The sequence below is a fragment of the Podarcis liolepis genome (genome assembly GCF_965112155.1).
Source record: "Podarcis liolepis genome assembly, chromosome: 2".
Taxonomy (NCBI): domain Eukaryota; kingdom Metazoa; phylum Chordata; class Lepidosauria; order Squamata; family Lacertidae; genus Podarcis; species Podarcis liolepis.
In genome coordinates this window covers 106,194,870-106,212,012 of record NC_139555.1, presented here as the reverse complement: position 1 = coordinate 106,212,012, position 17,143 = coordinate 106,194,870, and the positions used below count along the sequence as shown (strand labels likewise).

At 46.3% G+C, this 17,143-nt stretch overlaps 1 protein-coding gene across 4 annotated transcripts in view; it reads left to right on the top strand.

The window, feature by feature from the left end:
• PLXNB1 (plexin B1) overlaps nt 1–17,143 on the top strand; it is a 157,748-nt gene that overhangs the window by 17,953 nt on the left and 122,652 nt on the right. For 3 of the 4 annotated variants that reach the window (XR_014522902.1, XM_083491024.1, XM_083491023.1), the window contains exons 2-3: nt 15,781–15,830; nt 16,825–16,949. The gene's annotated coding sequence lies outside the window, so the exon portion shown is untranslated. Of the gene's footprint in view, nt 1–11,247; nt 11,462–15,780; nt 15,831–16,824; nt 16,950–17,143 lie in introns of those variants that run through there. The other variant, XM_083491022.1, reaches the window with a different exon arrangement.

Genomic DNA, 17,143 nt, shown 5'->3' with positions numbered 1-17,143 from the left:
TATATATATATATTTGCTTTCGTAGATTTTCACGGGTACAGGAATGCAGGTTTTGGTGTCTTCGGGTGTCTTCCCGTGTAAGAGTTGGGGTGTCTAGGCGACGTTTCGACGAGGTCTCACTCGTCATCTTCAGGCTGGTGCTTTCGGCTTCTTGTTACTGGAACAGAGCAGGATCTCAGTGTTTGAGTTCCTATAAATACTGTTGAGGGGGTGTGGTGTATAGCCTCCAAACGTTCTGGGCAGAGAGGAAGTTCCCAGGTTAGTGTGCCTTTTCTTCTTTTGTTCCTTAATTACTTGAGGGATATCTTGAGTGATTTCTTGAGTGATATTCTGAGTACCACTTAGGTGGGTCATTAAGTGTGGATTAGTTGCTAAAGCTTTCGTGTCTTGACCTCTTGAGCTTGTGAAGAGTTTTTCTGAGAAGATGGCTGTACTGCACTTAGTTGTGCTCTGGCTTGGCTTCGTGTATAGGGGCGAGCTGTGGTTTTGTGCCCTGTGCCAGCCAGATCTGTGTAGGGATTGCAGGGGGGTGCAGCATCCGGAGGTGCCACTATGGTTTGGCTACTGGATGGTGTCTGTAATTTATCTGTGGAGAGGGTCTGGGTTTGGGTCTGGTGTGGTTGATTGGTGATGGCGTTCTGTGTGCCTCTGGTTCTGGTGTCGGTTTTTGTGGGGAGGGCTAATTTCCAGATGTCTGGCAGGCGGGACGTGTCGTCACGCTTGTTCATGTTGTGAGGGTGTTTCTCTATCTCGATGGCTTCCATGATTATTCTCTTGTGGTGATGTTCCATGTTAAAGAGCAATTTGGAATCTGCAAAATTAATTTCGTGTCCTGTTTCTTTCATGTGTTGGAAAAGAGAGGAAGTTTTTTCTTCTTTTTTGACGGCATTCTTGTGTTCTGCGATACGTGCATTTATTCGTCTGTTTGTTTGTCCAATGTACGTGGCTGGGCAGGCTTTGCAGGGTATTTCATAGACCCCTTGGTTTTCCAACTGGATTTTATCTTTGGGGTTTCTGAGGATATTGGCTATTTTTTGGTTGGTGCAAAAGGCTGTTTTGATATTGTGTTTATGGAGGATTTTGCTAATTTTATCTGTAGTGCCCTTGATATAAGGAAGGAGGGCCATGCCATTGTTTTCTTCTGTGTCTTGGTTTTTGGGGGGTGTTTAAAATCCAGTTGGAAAACCAAGGGGTCTATGAAATACCCTGCAAAGCCTGCCCAGCCACGTACATTGGACAAACAAACAGACGAATAAATGCACGTATCGCAGAACACAAGAATGCCGTCAAAAAAGAAGAAAAAACTTCCTCTCTTTTCCAACACATGAAAGAAACAGGACACGAAATTAATTTTGCAGATTCCAAATTGCTCTTTAACATGGAACATCACCACAAGAGAATAATCATGGAAGCCATCGAGATAGAGAAACACCCTCACAACATGAACAAGCGTGACGACACGTCCCGCCTGCCAGACATCTGGAAATTAGCCCTCCCCACAAAAACCGACACCAGAACCAGAGGCACACAGAACGCCATCACCAATCAACCACACCAGACCCAAACCCAGACCCTCTCCACAGATAAATTACAGACACCATCCAGTAGCCAAACCATAGTGGCACCTCCGGATGCTACACCCCCCTGCAATCCCTACACAGATCTGGCTGGCACAGGGCACAAAACCACAGCTCGCCCCTATACACGAAGCCAAGCCAGAGCACAACTAAGTGCAGTACAGCCATCTTCTCAGAAAAACTCTTCACAAGCTCAAGAGGTCAAGACACGAAAGCTTTAGCAACTAATCCACACTTAATGACCCACCTAAGTGGTACTCAGAATATCACTCAAGAAATCACTCAAGATATCCCTCAAGTAATTAAGGAACAAAAGAAGAAAAGGCACACTAACCTGGGAACTTCCTCTCTGCCCAGAACGTTTGGAGGCTATACACCACACCCCCTCAACAGTATTTATAGGAACTCAAACACTGAGATCCTGCTCTGTTCCAGTAACAAGAAGCCGAAAGCACCAGCCTGAAGATGACGAGTGAGACCTCGTCGAAACGTCGCCTAGACACCCCAACTCTTACACGGGAAGACACCCGAAGACACCAAAACCTGCATATATATATATATATATATATATATACACACACACACACACACACACACACTCTGTTTTAACTCCTTTTAGTTTTTTAAAAAAACAAAATAAAATGTGTTTTTTGTTTAGATTTTAAATGATTTTAAACAATTGTACCCCTCACCTCCTTATGCTGGTCCACGGCTGTAATAAAGATTTGTTGTTGATGTGCTCAAATGATCTGTACCTTTTTTTTGAAAGTTCTATTTTTATTTTGTATTTTGTGGTTTTATATCTTGATTTTATTCTGTGAACCACCTTGAGACCCCCGGGTATACGGCGGTATATAAATTCAATTAATAATAATACCTCTCCCCTAGCACCCCTAATTACAGTGGTACCTCGGGTTAAGTACTTAATTCGTTCCGGAGGTCCGTACTTAACCTGAAACTGTTCTTAACCTGAAGCACCACTTTAGCTAATGGGGCCTCCTGCTGCTGCTGCGCCGCCGGAGCACGATTTCTGTTCTCATCCTGAAGCAAAGTTCTTAACCTGAAGCACTATTTCTGGGTTAGCACAGTCTGTAACCTGAAGCGTATGTAACCTGAAGCGTATGTAACCCGAGGTAGCACTGTAACTAAACTGTAGTTATCAAAAATGGTAGTGAAAGCTTCTGAACTCACGGCCATGCAGGGCGAGGACAGTGGGGATTGTGTGAGCCTGACGCGGCAGCTAAAAAAGCCAATGCAATTCTGGGCTGCATCAATAGGAGTATAGCATCTAGATCAAGGGAAGTTATAGTGCCACTGTATTCTGCTCTGGTCAGACCTCACCTGGAGTACTGTGTCCAGTTCTGGGCACCACAATTCAAGAAGGACACTGACAAACTGGAACGTGTCCAGAGGAGGGCAACCAAAATGGTCAAAGGCCTGGAAACGATGCCTTATGAGGAACGGCTAAGGGAGCTGGGCATGTTTAGCCTGGAGAAGAGGAGGTTAAGGGGTGATATGATAGCCATGTTCAAATATATAAAAGGATGTCACATAGAGGAGGGAGAAAGGTTGTTTTCTGCTGCTCCAGAGAAGCGGACACGGAGCAATGGATGCAAACTACAAGAAAGAAGATTCCACCTAAACATTAGGAAGAACTTCCTGACAGTAAGAGCTGTTTGACAGTGGAATTTGCTGCCAAGGAGTGTGGTGGAGTCTCCTACTTTGGAAGTCTTTAAGCAGAGGCTTGACAACCATATGTCAGGAGTGCTCTGATGGTGTTTCCTGCTTGGCAGGGGGTTGGACTCGATGGCCCTTGTGGTCTCTTCCAACTCTATGATTCTATGATTCTATTCTATGATTCTATGAAACATGCACAGGCTCATTCCCACTACAATAACCCAAGGGTGGGGAACCTGAGACCTGCATCCCAGTCTAGGCCCCTCTTATCAGACTCTCCGTAGGCCACACCCCTGCATCATGCCCTCCTTTCGTACTTTTTCCTGGGGCGGGACATGTCCTTGAATGTTGCAAACACCCTTTTGCTTGCTAGGATTGATGGAATTGTGTGCATGTAGAAACCTCTGGCTTTGGTGTGGCTGGAATGTAGCCTCCTGCGAGGTAAAAGTCGCACCCATCCCTCTTTCCGCTTTTGCCTATGGCCCTACCCATCACTACATCCAGACCCCAGAAGGTCCCCCAGGAAAAAGGTTCCCCAAACCCTGCAAGAAGAAAAAAACATGTTTTATTGTTCTAGTTACAGGTAGGTAGCCATGTCGGTCTGTTGTAGTCGAAACAAAATGAAAAAAATTCCAGTAGCACCTTAGAGACCAACTAAGTGAGTTATTGGTATGAGCTTTCGTGTGCACGCACACTTCTTCAGATATGTTTTATTGTGATGTCTGGAGGCGGCCCGAAGCTGTAATGTCTCACCTCAGAAATGGCATTTCCTTTGGCTTCCTAAGGGCCCTTCACCATGCAAGGCGTTTACGTCCTCAAAATTGTCCCTGCATTGTTTCAGCTCCTGACACAATGGCGCCTTGTCAGCTCGGGCTGTCAGGTGGGGTTTCGCTTGAGTGCGACTTGAGAGGTATACGCCGGGCACTTCCGAGGCTGGAAGGAAGCCTTAATGCATAAAATGGACCGACACGAATGGAAACACCTGCCTCACCCACTGATTGGGTGCTGCATTTAGTGTAAAATGCTGTTGCTGCATTTAGTGTAAAAAAACTAAGGGCAGGAGGGATACCTGTGACAGCAGATGATCTTCCAAGGGCCACCTGGCCAGTGCAGAGCTGCTGTCACTATCTGTCCAGCATATGGCTTAAGGCAATGTACAGCGTATAATTTAAAAAATAGCTAAAGAACAATCAAAAACATAAAAAGTGGCAGAAAGTGAATTTAAGAACAAAGCAAAATGACCACCCATGTGACCAATCCTCATTTGTGACTGATCGCAAGTGCCAGATCATCTTGGGTATATACATATGCCCTGTGTTTGTGATTCTTAAAGCTCCCGTAGCTATTCTTTTTAATCCCTCCTCCTTTCTTGGCTTTGCCTTTAATGTGTGCCTGTACTTGTCCAATCCTCCCTCTCTCCCTCTTCCTCTCTTGTCTCCTTAATGCAGAATTTTGATGTTAAGGAACTCAGGGCACAGAATTTCAAACAGCCCTGAGCCCTCAAGTTTACAGCTGCAAATCCGACTGGCAAAGTGAGCCTCCTTTGCTGGTCCATCACCTATTTTCAGATTGCTGAGGCTTTTTCATTTTTATAATATCTAAAAATACCTTCATTGTCACTAGCACGGGATTGCTTTATTTTTAAAAAATATGCTCCTTTACGTAGCTGTCTTTTTAAATAGAAAGTTAAGAAAAGAAAAATAAGGTGCTTTGGGTGGTTGTGGGGTTTTTTTGAAAAAATGATGGTGGTGGTGGTTTTAAAGTGTTAAGCCAGGTTTGGTGACGTTGCTGGTTTTAATTTAGTTCTGGGTTGTTGTTTAATTTAATGAACGAAAGCTTCCCAGGGGGTGCAAAGATCCCCTCGCGATATAAGCACGATGTGCTGTTAACCATGTTCTTGCCATAACTGCCTGCTGTGCCGCCATGCCAGTCAGTGGGCCTGGGACAGGTGGGGCCTGGGTAATTAAATGTCACGGCACCCCAAGGAACATCCTTACACAGTCCTGTCTCCCGCCTTTCTCAAAAGTTTTACGTAAACAGGGCACAACCCTGCTATTAGCGGGGCTTGTTCTGAGTTGTTCCCGAGGGATGGGTAAGGTGCTCTCTTTTGCACAGGTTTGGGGACAGGGGGCGGCTTCTGTGGGAAGATGCTGACTTGAGCCAAAACGGAGTGGTGTTATTCCACTTGCCGGAAGAAGGGATCTCATCTCCCTGGTGGGGAAAGATGGGGAGGGTGCCGTTTTAAGCGCAGCTGGCCCTGGGTGGGAGTTTGGCTTGCGTTCCCTGCCGTTCTCTCCCTCTCTGGCCTGGGTGCCAGGGAGTGACAGTTTACAGGCAGGCAGCCAAGCCCTGAATGGAGGAATGTGTGAGGCCTTCAGCTTTCACATGCTTTTATCAAGAGCGCAAAGAATAGCCTGGACTCAAGCTGCAATGCTCAGGTCAGAAGGAGAGAGGAATGTTCGCGTTAACCCACGAGGTGCCGGCCAGGAAGTGGCCAGCCAGGCCCTTGGGGAACTGTGTTTGGGGCACCTTGGGCCTAAGGAGTTTGCCAATGAGGGGCATGCGTCTCTGACGTGGCGTTCTGCATTACAGTGGCAACCAAATACAGTAATGAAATTTGGGGGCCCATGACCACCACAGCGCTATAATACCTATTGAACAGTCATGGATTCTTCCTCCCCCCCCTCCCCCAAAGAATCCTAGGAAATGTAGTTTTTTTTTCTCAAGGGAGCTGAGAGCAGTTAAGAGAACTCTATTCCTCCCTGCTCCTGCCAACCTAGCAGTTCTAAAGCACGTCAAAGTGCAAGTACAGTGGTACCTCGGGTTAAGTACTTAATTCGTTCCGGAGGTCCGTTCTTAACCTGAAGCACCACTTTAGCTAATGGGGCCTCCCGCTGCCGCTGCACAATTTCTGTTCTCATCCTGAAGCAAAGTTCTTAACCTGAGGTACTATTTCTGGGTTAGCAGAGTCTGTAACCTGAAGCGTCTGTAACCTGAGGTACCACTGTAGATAAATAGGTACCACTCCGGCGGGAAGGTAAACAGCGTTTCCATGCTCTGCTCTGGTTCGCCAGAAGCGGCTTAGTCATGCTGGCCACGTGACCCGGGAGCTGTACGCCGGCTCCCTCGGCCAATAAAGTGAGATGAGCGCCGCAACCCCAGAGTCGGTCCCTTTACCTTTACCTTTATTCCCTTCAGAGCTGCTCAGGTGGGTTCTTGCTTCCCTCCTCTCTGTCCCCCCCCCCATTTTGTTGCATGGCGAACCATGTTTTGCAACACTTCCCACAAGAACTTGCATGTGTTTTTATTTTCTGTGTGGCTGTTTGCTCACCTTAAGTGCAAGGCAAAAGTTTTTTATAAGGCAGATCATTGCAAGTACCTGCAGTCCATTAGGGTAGCTTGTGGCCTGTTTTTACAAAGATCCACAAGACCGCCCAATGATGCTTGCCTCCCAGCAAAAGGAAACTGCCCGTCTCACCTGGATTTCCTAGAGAAGGTGAAAGTTCTCCAGCACAAACAAAACCTTGCTGCCTCCAAAGCCAGGGCTTTGACTTGCCACACATCTCCAGCAGTGCTATGAATCTTTAATATCCATGCATATATATTTTTTTGGGGTAAAAGATGTTATATAATTTTCTTTTTAGGCCGGCCTCAAACACACACAGCATTACCTCCGGTCTCTCAGTTATCCTCCTCTTTTTCAAATATCCTAAAATGTTTTAACTAAGACCCATGTGGCACCTTAAAGAGGAAGAAAGTTGTGGTGGAAGGAACTTTTGAGGTTTGAGGCCACAACTCATATATTTTTAATGTATGTGCAGCACTTACCAAGTTTTAGGCGCTTGTGTCAGTGTTAAATAACAACAGCAGCATAGGAACTTTCAGAGCATTCATGTGCCAATTAATTCTGCTCCCCCAGCCATAAATTTACCCCCAACAAGCAAAAATGAGAAAGGCAATTTTGCCCTCTTTTATATCCAAGCCCCTTCCTCAGTTTGACCCGAACCCAAGGATTTTTGAATGTTTACTGCAGCACAAACCAAACAGACGTGGCAACTGCATGCACAATATCCCATGGAGAAAAATGTTACGTTGTATGTGTGGATAAGATGATAGGCATCAGAAAATAACAGGTGCAAGTCAGGCGATGTGGGAAGGGGAAAAAACGACAGAATGGTGGAGAATCGATTGGGAGCATGGGATGACATGAGCTCAATTTATATCCCTTCTTCCAAGGAGCTCATATCCAGTTTTCCCCACCAACAGCAACTCTGTGAAGCAGGTTAGGCTGAGAGACAGTGACTGGCCCAGAACTCTTTCCCCTTTATCGTAGACGCACAGTTCAAACAGTAAGAAGATCACCAAATTCCAGCTGCACATTTGAACCTGATTTGAAGCTCTTGTGAAACAAACCCCTTCTTTCCTGAAAAGATTGGACTTTGGGGGATAAGGAGAGTGTGGGTGGGTTGGGGGAAAATGCATTGAAAAGTGTGGGTTGACAAGGGCGTTAAACCCTCCCACTAACAAAAAAGGATGAATGCTCATTAAATAGGCATTGCCATCTAATCTCTTTGCAAATAAGTTGGGATGAATATTTGCTAAACAGGTCATCTGGGTGTGGCTAACTCGCATTTGCCTGCCATCTCACGTACTGGAGTGCTCATTCCTCAAAGAGTTGTTATTTTTAAAAATGTATATATATCAATCAGGTTATGTATTACCTCAGTGTTATCTCCCTGGCACTTTCCATTCGTACAACTGGGTAAATTGAGAGAGAACAAAGTGCCTGGTGTTCAGTGGCATGAATACATTGGCTCCCAGTACGTTTCCGAGCACTATTCAAAGTGTTGGTGCTGACCTTTAAAGCCCTAAATGGCCTCAGCCCAGTATACCTGAAGGAGTGTCTCCACTTCCATCGTTCTGCCCGGACACTGAGGTTCAGCGCTGAGGGCCTCCCTCATTGCAAGAAGCAAAGCTACAGGGAACCAGGCAGAGGGCCTTCTCCGTAGCGGCGCCCGCCCTGTGGAACGCCCTCCCATCAGATGTCAAAGTGATAAACAGCTACCTGACATTTAGAAGACATCTGAAGGCAGCTCTGTTTAGGGAAGTTTTTAATGTGTGACATTTTAATGTATTTTTGGTATTTGTTGAAAGCCACCCAGAGTGGCTGGGGAAACCCGGCTGGATGGGCGGGGTACAAATAGAAAATAATAATAATAATAATAATAATAATAATAATAATAATAATAATAATTAATACCAGCCTGCTGGATCAGGCCAATGGCCCACCTAGTCCAGCGTCCTGTTCTCACAGTGGCTGACCAGTTTCCTGTGGGAAATGTACAAGCAGGACCTGAGCACAAGAGCTCTCACTCCTCCAGCCACTGTGGAGGCAGAGCATATAAACATTATGCGTGTGTGCATGTGTGTGTGTTTGAATGTTGTGTGGTCTGCCTCAGTCTGCCTCATAGAATCCTAGAGTTGGAAGAGACCCCAAGGGCCATCAAGTCCAACCCCCTGCCAAGCAGGAAACACCATCAGAGCACTCCTGACATATGGTTGTCAAGCCTCTGCTTAAAGACCTCCAAAGTAGGAGACTCCACCACACTCCTTGGCAGCAAATTCCACTGTCGAACAGCTCTTACTGTCAGGAAGTTCTTCCTAATGTTTAGGTGGCATCTTCTTTCTTGCGGGTTGGCCCTGGTGTTGGGCAATGTATGGTTTTGATCTATGGGCTACTTTTAAAATGAGGCTGCATTTTAAATTGCATTTTAACCTGTACAGTGGTACCTCAGGTTAAGAACTTTATTCGTTCTGGAGGTCAGTTCTTCACCTGAAACTGTTCTTAACCTGAGGTACCACTTTAACTAATGGGGCCTCCCGCCGCCGCTGCACAATTTCTGTTCTCATCCTGAAGTAAAGTTCTTAACCTGAGGTACTATTTCTGGGTTAGCGGAGTCTGTAACCTGAAGCGTCTGTAACCCGAGGTAACACTGTACCTGCTTGTGCACGTAGCAACCTGTCTGCTTGCCTGGATGCAGCCCTTCAGCCGGAAATGTTGGCCACCTCCGCCCTGCAGGCACAACTACCACCAACAGGAATCTGGTTGGCTGCTGTGTGAAGAGAATGCTGGACTAGATGGCCTTTGGCCTCATCCTGCAGAGCTCTCTTTATTTTCTTAAAATGTTTGTCATGCTGCTGCCAGGTGAAAACTGCCCTCTTTGCCTGGACATTTTAATGTTATTACAAATCCCATCGGTGCTGCAAGTGGAGAACTCAAGTTGCGGCTCGCTGGATATTTTTTAAGGCGTGCTTTATTTTGACCTCCTTTCTGTTGCTTTGGTTTTTATGGTGGCATGGTATTATTATGAACTGCCTTTGGATCATGTGGCAGAGGGCAGGCTAGAGCATCTCTTACAAATAAATAAAACAAAAATAGCTAGTAGTGGTGGTTGATACACTTAACCTTCCCCAATAATTTATCTCCTTTTAAACCTGTCTGAGGCACAGACTGCCAACACATCTTTGTGGAAGTGTATTCCGTAAATCAATGAAATGGGTATGGCGCTACATTCAGAAGAGGCAACAGGAGGCATTTCCTCACATATTGGCCCTATCTACACTATACTTTTAAAAGCAGGATCATACCACTTTAAACAGGCATGGCTTCCCCCACCCCACCGCGATGGAGGTTTTAAATGTTTGATGCTTTATTGTGTTTTTATATTTTGCTGGAAGCCGCCTAGTGTGACTGGGACAACCCATTATCATCATCATCATCATCACCACTTGTCCCAACAACTCTCTGCACCCTTCACAAACCACAGGAGTCTCTGGGGGAAAGCCTTACGGTCTTCAAATTAAAACATATTGGAGATCCTGGGCCACAGGGAGGTTAGACTGGCCTCAACCAGAGCCAGGTCCTTTTCGGCCATGGCCCCGATCTGGTGGAACGCTCTGTCACAAGAAACTAGGGCCCTGCGGGACTTGAAATTTTTCCGTAGGGCCTGCAAGACAGAGCTGTTCCACCAGGCCTTTGGCCAAGGCACAGTCTGACCCCCTCCTTTGGTAATCCTCACAGAACTCTAGCCCAGTGGTTGCCATTAATTTGATTTTGAATTGGTTTTAGAATGCATTTCAATCAATTGATTGTGATTTTATGTAAATTGTGTTACTTTTATAGTTGTTAGCTGCTCTGAGCCTGGCTTTGGCTGGGGAGGGTGGGATATAAATATAAATTTATTATTATTATTATTAGTAGTAGTAGTAGTACAGTACTGCTTTAAACATATAGTGTAGAGAGATGCAATGTTTGAAGACATGTCTGTTCCTAATCGTATGGCCAAACCCAATGAATGGCTCTGATCTCTTAATATTATGATCAGCTGTTTCTGGTTGTGCTCTATTCTAGCCAATGCTTGGTTAGTGTATACGTGTGTGTGTGTGTGAGTAAGGAGTGGAGTTATTCCCACAAATCCCCAAATTTGCAGGCGGGGTGGGTGGGTGGGTGCAGTGGCGTAGCGTGGGTTGTCAGCACCCGGGGCAAGGCAAGTAATTTGCGCCCCCTAACCCGTGGATTTGCGCCCCCTAATCCGTGGATTTGCGCCCCCTAACCCGTGGATTTGCGCCCCCTAACCCTAACCCCCAGATGTTGCGCCCAGTGTGGCCGGCCCCCCCTGCACCCCCCACGCTACGCCACTGGGTGGGTGGATGGGGGTGGGCAGAAGTGCCCAGTGCTGCAGCCTCTTCAGCTCTGCTCACTGGACTGGGAGAAATTTGAGCTAATGGACACTGGGCAGAGCTTGTTAGCCAAGCTTGGTTTGCATCATTGTTCATTCAGCTGCCTCCTTCATTGAGGTGTTTTGTGAGAAGGCCCTTTGTCTCTCTGGAGGAGGGATGGGGGGGGTATAAGCTGCAGAAGAACTTCCTACCCGGATCCGGGCAGGCAGGCGGAGAGCAGGCTTTAGATGCCAGGGTGTGAAATGCCTGCCTGGGCCTATTGGAACGCAACTCCTTCTCCGCTGGAAATAACTTGCCCATGTTGTCAGTTGGGAAGCTGGCATTTTGCGCTAATTGCTCATATCACAGATGGTTTCGAGGGCTCGCCGGCCACCTGCCAGGGAGTCGGCATTGTAAGAGGAACGGTTTGGGAGCTAGATCTGCAAGTCACATTCTTCTGGGCATAAAAAGAAGAGGGGAAAATTCAGGTAACGGATCCTCTCCTGGCTGTTGTCTGATTTTCTTTTTTGCAAAGGTGCCGAGAAAACCACTTTAATTCAATCCAAAGATACTTGCAGCTTTTCTATGCTACAGAAGAGCACAGGTTTCAATAACATTTGCCAGAAGCTCCTTGGAGAAACATTGGGAGATGCCTAACAGAATTCTCAGCACCCTTAACAAATGCCTTATTTTATTTTATTTTATTTATTTTATTTTAAACACTTTGAAATCAGGCCTTTTGGCTTGGCCCTTCAATCAAGTATGCTGGCAATCCAGGTCAGCTTTCCAAATGCTGAGCTTGCTAGATCAAAGCTCTCTCTGTGTGTGTGTTCCCTGCAGCTCAGTTCCTCAGAAGCTAATTTAAACAAGCTTTTACAAAACTTGGCTTTTGAACCATGAATTTCCTTGGAAACGTATCTGAGGAGGAGGAGGAGGAGGGATTCCACAATTTGAAGGTTATTAATGGTTGATACGTTTTGTTGAAAAGCAAGTTGCTTGGTGATTTATTTAGTTATTTCATAACATTTATACGTAGCTTGATCGGAGAAAAAAACCCTCAAGGCGGTTTACGAAAAAGATTGTGATGATGATAAAATTGCTTGCTGCTGCTGCTGCTACTTTCGCCAGATTTTGTAACTGCAATGCTGCTATCTGGAACAGTTTTGCTTGCAGCTGCTGCTGCTAAACTATTTTATTCCCCTTTCCACCTCCCTAACTTCTCCCGGCTTCCCCTACCCCATGCCAATTCTGAGCCCAACACAGATAGCAATGCAGAAGACTGTTGTGTGTATTCTAGGGTACTCTCTCAGTTCCTGCCAGGTGGTTTAATAGGCCTGGCCACAGTGGCCTGCACAGTGCATCCCAGAACATGCCCCCAGAATCCTTTGCAACGTGCTGGAGTCAGTGTGGCCGATGCTTCATCAGACAGAATGGTGTGAAAAGCTTTCCCTGACCTGGAAAACTGTGAACCTTGATGGTTGATCAGCCTTATCACAAATAAGAGTTGAAGAATTAACATGCTTGCTCCACCGCACCCCTTCAACCAGTTGTGTGTCTCAATACCCCCTTGGGCGCTGTGAGGAAACACCTGTCTGTTGTGGGACCCTAGCACAAAGTGGGGTGGGGCAGTGTGAGCCCCAACCTGGGTGAAACTCCCTCCTCAAGAGTATCTAGAGAGGCTCAGGAGAAAAGTGGCTGAGTGGGTCGGACTGGAAACCCCATCCCAGGCTGCCACAGCTTTCTGGGAGATTAACTCGCAGGCAGAGACATTACTCACCAATCAGGAATGCAGCTCTCTTTTTCCTTAATGAGAACAAAACATTTTTATTCCTGTTAGTTAAAAAGGAAGCGAGGACTACTGTCAGTCACCATGCCAACAGAATCTCCCACCCCCTCTGCCCCCAGGGGGTGATGGGTGTCTTCTGTCTCCATCCTTGTTTGGAAAGGTGAAGCAGACGAGCCAAAACTTGACAAACTGGCAAGGGAAGGCGGTTTCCATGCAGCGATTGTCGAGCTGTTGCACAGGCCAGCTAGGCTCACACAGCTTTACAGTGCGACATCCAAGCGTCCCTGCAAAGGACTTCCTCCTGGCTGGCGCCAGAATTGGTGTAAGATCACCAGCATCCTCTTGGGCTATGAGCTTTTGAGCCTTTGCCTGAATGACACGAATGCAAGAAGAGCTCTGCTGGATCAGGGTCAAAGGTCCATCTGGCCCAGTGTCCTGTTTCCTGCAGTGGCCCAGCAGATGTTTCTGGGAAGCTGATGGGAAGCAAAGCACAGGAACATAGGAAGCTTATTCTCAGTCAGACCAACTGGTCAGTCTAGCTCAGTAGTGGCTCTCTGGGGTTCCAACCAAGGGACATTCATAGTCCTACCTGGGACCTTTCATCTGCAAAGCAGGGGCTGTACCACATGCTGCCCAGCCATCCCGATTTAAGCGGGACATCCCGGAATTATAGAAGTCATCCCAGCTTCTGGTTGGATCCCAGAATGTCCTGTTTTTTGGTCTGGCACTCTGGCGTGTTGTCAGCAGAGCATCACCTGGATTTTGTAGGATATGCTGTCGATGAGCTGCACCCCTATAAATACAAACCCAGCATGTCCCCTGCTGTTGATCCCTAGTATGTGCTGCTCAGAGGCATATTGTCCCTGAACTTGGAGGACCCATTGGCGATGATGACAAATCGTCATACTTTTTGCAGCTGTGTATTTAACACCTGGGAAACCAAGGCAACCAGGAATTCAAGGTAGTTGAGTGGGTGGTAGTGGGGGGACCAGTAAGCCTAGCTTCCTCCTCCTCTGTGTCAGCCACAGAGCCCATCATGACCAGCAGAGCTTGTGGAGGAGGGGTGGATCACTCTTTCTCTCCTGGGTGGAAACATTTTTGTCTCCCCTGCCCCTTTCCTCTTTTACAAGCCTGCTAAGGGGCTAGCAGCCTGTATTCTTACTTTGGCTGCTACTCTAACATGGAAATGCAGGCTAGTAAATGTCTTTGCAGGCTAGTAACTTGGGTGAACTTATTTACAAGCCACCAGCAGGCCTGTTCTGCATTACTTTGTCTGGCACATTTTAAAGCTATCTGAGTCATCGCCATAACCTGCGGCCATAAGTTAGTTATATGTTGTGCTCTTCTTCTGTTTTACGGTTAATATTCATGTTCTGGGATCACAACGTTGCTCTGATGTAAGGTGTATGCATGTGTGTGCATGCATGGGGTCCATGGTTGGCCATTCATTAATTCATTATCGCATCACCCTACTATTTGTTCCTAGCATCCAGCAATTCTTAGTGCGCGTCCATTAATAATTTGCAGTAGAGGACTGTGGAGTGGCGTTGCGGCGTTCACCTGAACTCTAGTTGCCTGTGTCACTGCTGTGTAACAAAACAGAGAGGGAAAGGGGTGAGGTTGGTGGAATGCAAATGCACCAAAGGGAACATTAGATTGGTTCTGCTGGTGTGTTTGCACTGTGCCAACCTTCCATTCTCTGCCCTGGCTGCAGTGATGCAGGCAAAGGGAGGTCAGGTCAGTGCCGCTGCCCCATCCGGCCATCCACTGCTGTTCATTTGGTTGATGATTGAGAGGTCCATATTCTGTGAATATGGTTGATCGCTCCTGAAAGCTTATGTTCCTGTTTTGGAGTCAATATTATGCTGCAGTACTGCATTGACGGAAGGTGTGCGGTCCTTCATTTATTTATTACAGTCCCCCCCCCCCCCACCTTTCCAAGGAACTCAGGTTGTGATGAGTGTTGCCACCGCCCCATCATGCCCTAAGCACACATATGGAAAGAATAAGTTCCTACATTTAGGCCCACCGTTTTTAATTTTTTTTTAATCGAATTCTAAATTATATTACAAGTCAAAACTACAAAAGAAAAAACAATCTCTCAAACGACCTGTTGATGGAATTTGCCATTGTACTGTTGAGAGTGTATTAACTTATGGTCTGTGTGTGTGGTTTGGGAGCTGCACGGTCAGGGAAAAAACAATGCTGTCCAAGGTTGTAAAGACTGCGGAGAGAATAATTGGGTGCACACTTCCCACCTTGGATCAAATCTATGCTTCCAGGTGTCATAAGAAAGCTGCAGAGATAGTGCAGGATAGTGCGCACCCCGGAAATGATCTCTTTCAGCTTCTGCCTTCTGGAAGAAGGTACAGGGTTATAAAGACTAGGACTAGCCGCCTGAGAAACAGTTTCTATCCAAATGCAGTTTTGGTTTTAAACGCAGTGTAAGGTAGTCTCTGTGGGTGTATATTGTATTTAATTATGGGGTATCAGAGTTTTTAGGGGTTAACTAGGCTGGGATAGCAGGCTTGTTTATTGAATGTATGATGTAGAATTTTTCAATTTCGTTGTTCTGTATGGGACAATGGCAATAAAGATTATCGTATTAAAAAAACAAAGCGGAAGAGGGTGCAGAATGAATTCAGGAAGAAGACAATATTGCATCATAAACAAGCATCTTTTGATGAGACATAGAGGACAAAAGAATTATTGTAAAGGGAAGGATCAGTCTGGTATTAGATCTAGCTCCAGCTGACCATTTTTTTCTGTTTTGGCAGGGAGCGAGGCAGCTTTCTATTGACACCAGTTGTTGTCATGTGTTGAATAAAAGGATACCAATCAATAATAAAGCAGTCCGTGCTTTTCCGTCCCTGGGCTTTTTTAACACAACTAGTCAACTGTTCAGAGAGTACAGTGGTCCAAACTCTTAATGTCCCATGCATCTAAAGAAATATATAGGCCCAAGGTTACTTGCATTTGCTTTGCTTGGGATGAGACATTCTCGTTGTGTTTTTCTTACAGCTTGAGGTGCATTGACTGAGAAGAGAAATGAAGCCCAGGCAGTCCAGATGGTAAGTAAAAGGGGTCACAATTCCATGCTGTACTACTGAGGAGCAAGCCGTGGACCAGAGGCCAGGGAGGCCGAGAGTCTGGATGATGCTCTTGGCACAGAATGAGAAGCCCCATTTGTAGGCAATCAAAGTGGGTGTTGGGCAGGAGTGGATTGTTCCGTTTGGACTCCTGAGGTGAAATGAGAAGGTACCACCCTCCACTGAAGCCTCACTTACTGGAAGCCACTGAAGCCGCTTCTCTTCTCCCCTTCTGGGAGGTGGGGCGCAGAGTTGCCCCTTGGATTCTGCTTCCTGAGGCGGTTGCCTCAGTCTGCCTCATGGGCGGGTTGGCCCTGGTGTTGGGCAATGTATGCTTTTGATCTATGGGCTACTTTTAAAACGAGGCTGCATTTTAAATTGCATTTTAACCTGTACAGTGGTACCTCAGGTTAAGTACTTAATTTGTTCCAGAGGTCCGTACTTAACCTGAAACTGTTCTTAACCTGAAGCACCACTTTAGCTAATGGGGCCTTCTGCTGCTGCCATGCTGCCGGAACACGATTTCTGTTCTCATCCTGAAGCAAAGTTCTTAACCTGAGGTATTATTTTTGGGTTAGCGGAGTCTGTAACCTGAAGCGTATGTAACCCGAGGTACCACTGTATTTTAAATTGTTTTTTTTTAAAAAAACAACAACACATTATTATGTTTTTACTGTAATTTTAATGGTGTTAGCTGCCCTGAGCCCGGCTCTGGCTGGGGAGGGCGGGGTATAAATACAATTTATTATTATTATTACTATTATTATTATTATTATTATTGGGGGTGGTAGGAGCAGCCACGACTGCATCATGCAAGCTCAGAATTTTTTACATCACTGGAGTGCAACCTAGCAAACCTAGACACGTGTGGTTTGGGCTTTTTTTGTAGGAGGGAGGTTTATGCACGTTGTATACTGACCAGTAGGAGATTAAGTTTACCAACCAACCCTCCCACCCCCTGTTTTCTTTCCTGAAGGTTGCCTGAACCCCAGGTATCCCGCTCATTTCTGGCTGCAGCTCTAAGCTATTTACCAGCAGACTTTCAACTGCTGCCGTTGCATCGATTGTGGACTCCTGCCAGAACTTGCCTATAGGACTCAGGTAAGTTTGTTCTGCGATGTATAACATGCATGCAGCCCACTGTGCAGAGGAGAGCAAAAATTGCATGGCCGCATGTCGAGTTTTTGCAGGTGAAGAAAGTTCCTGCCATTTTGGAGGACAAATCACCACCCTCTCGTAATTCTTGGTGACTAATCGGGCACCCACACTCCTCGTTGTACCTTGAACTCTACTGT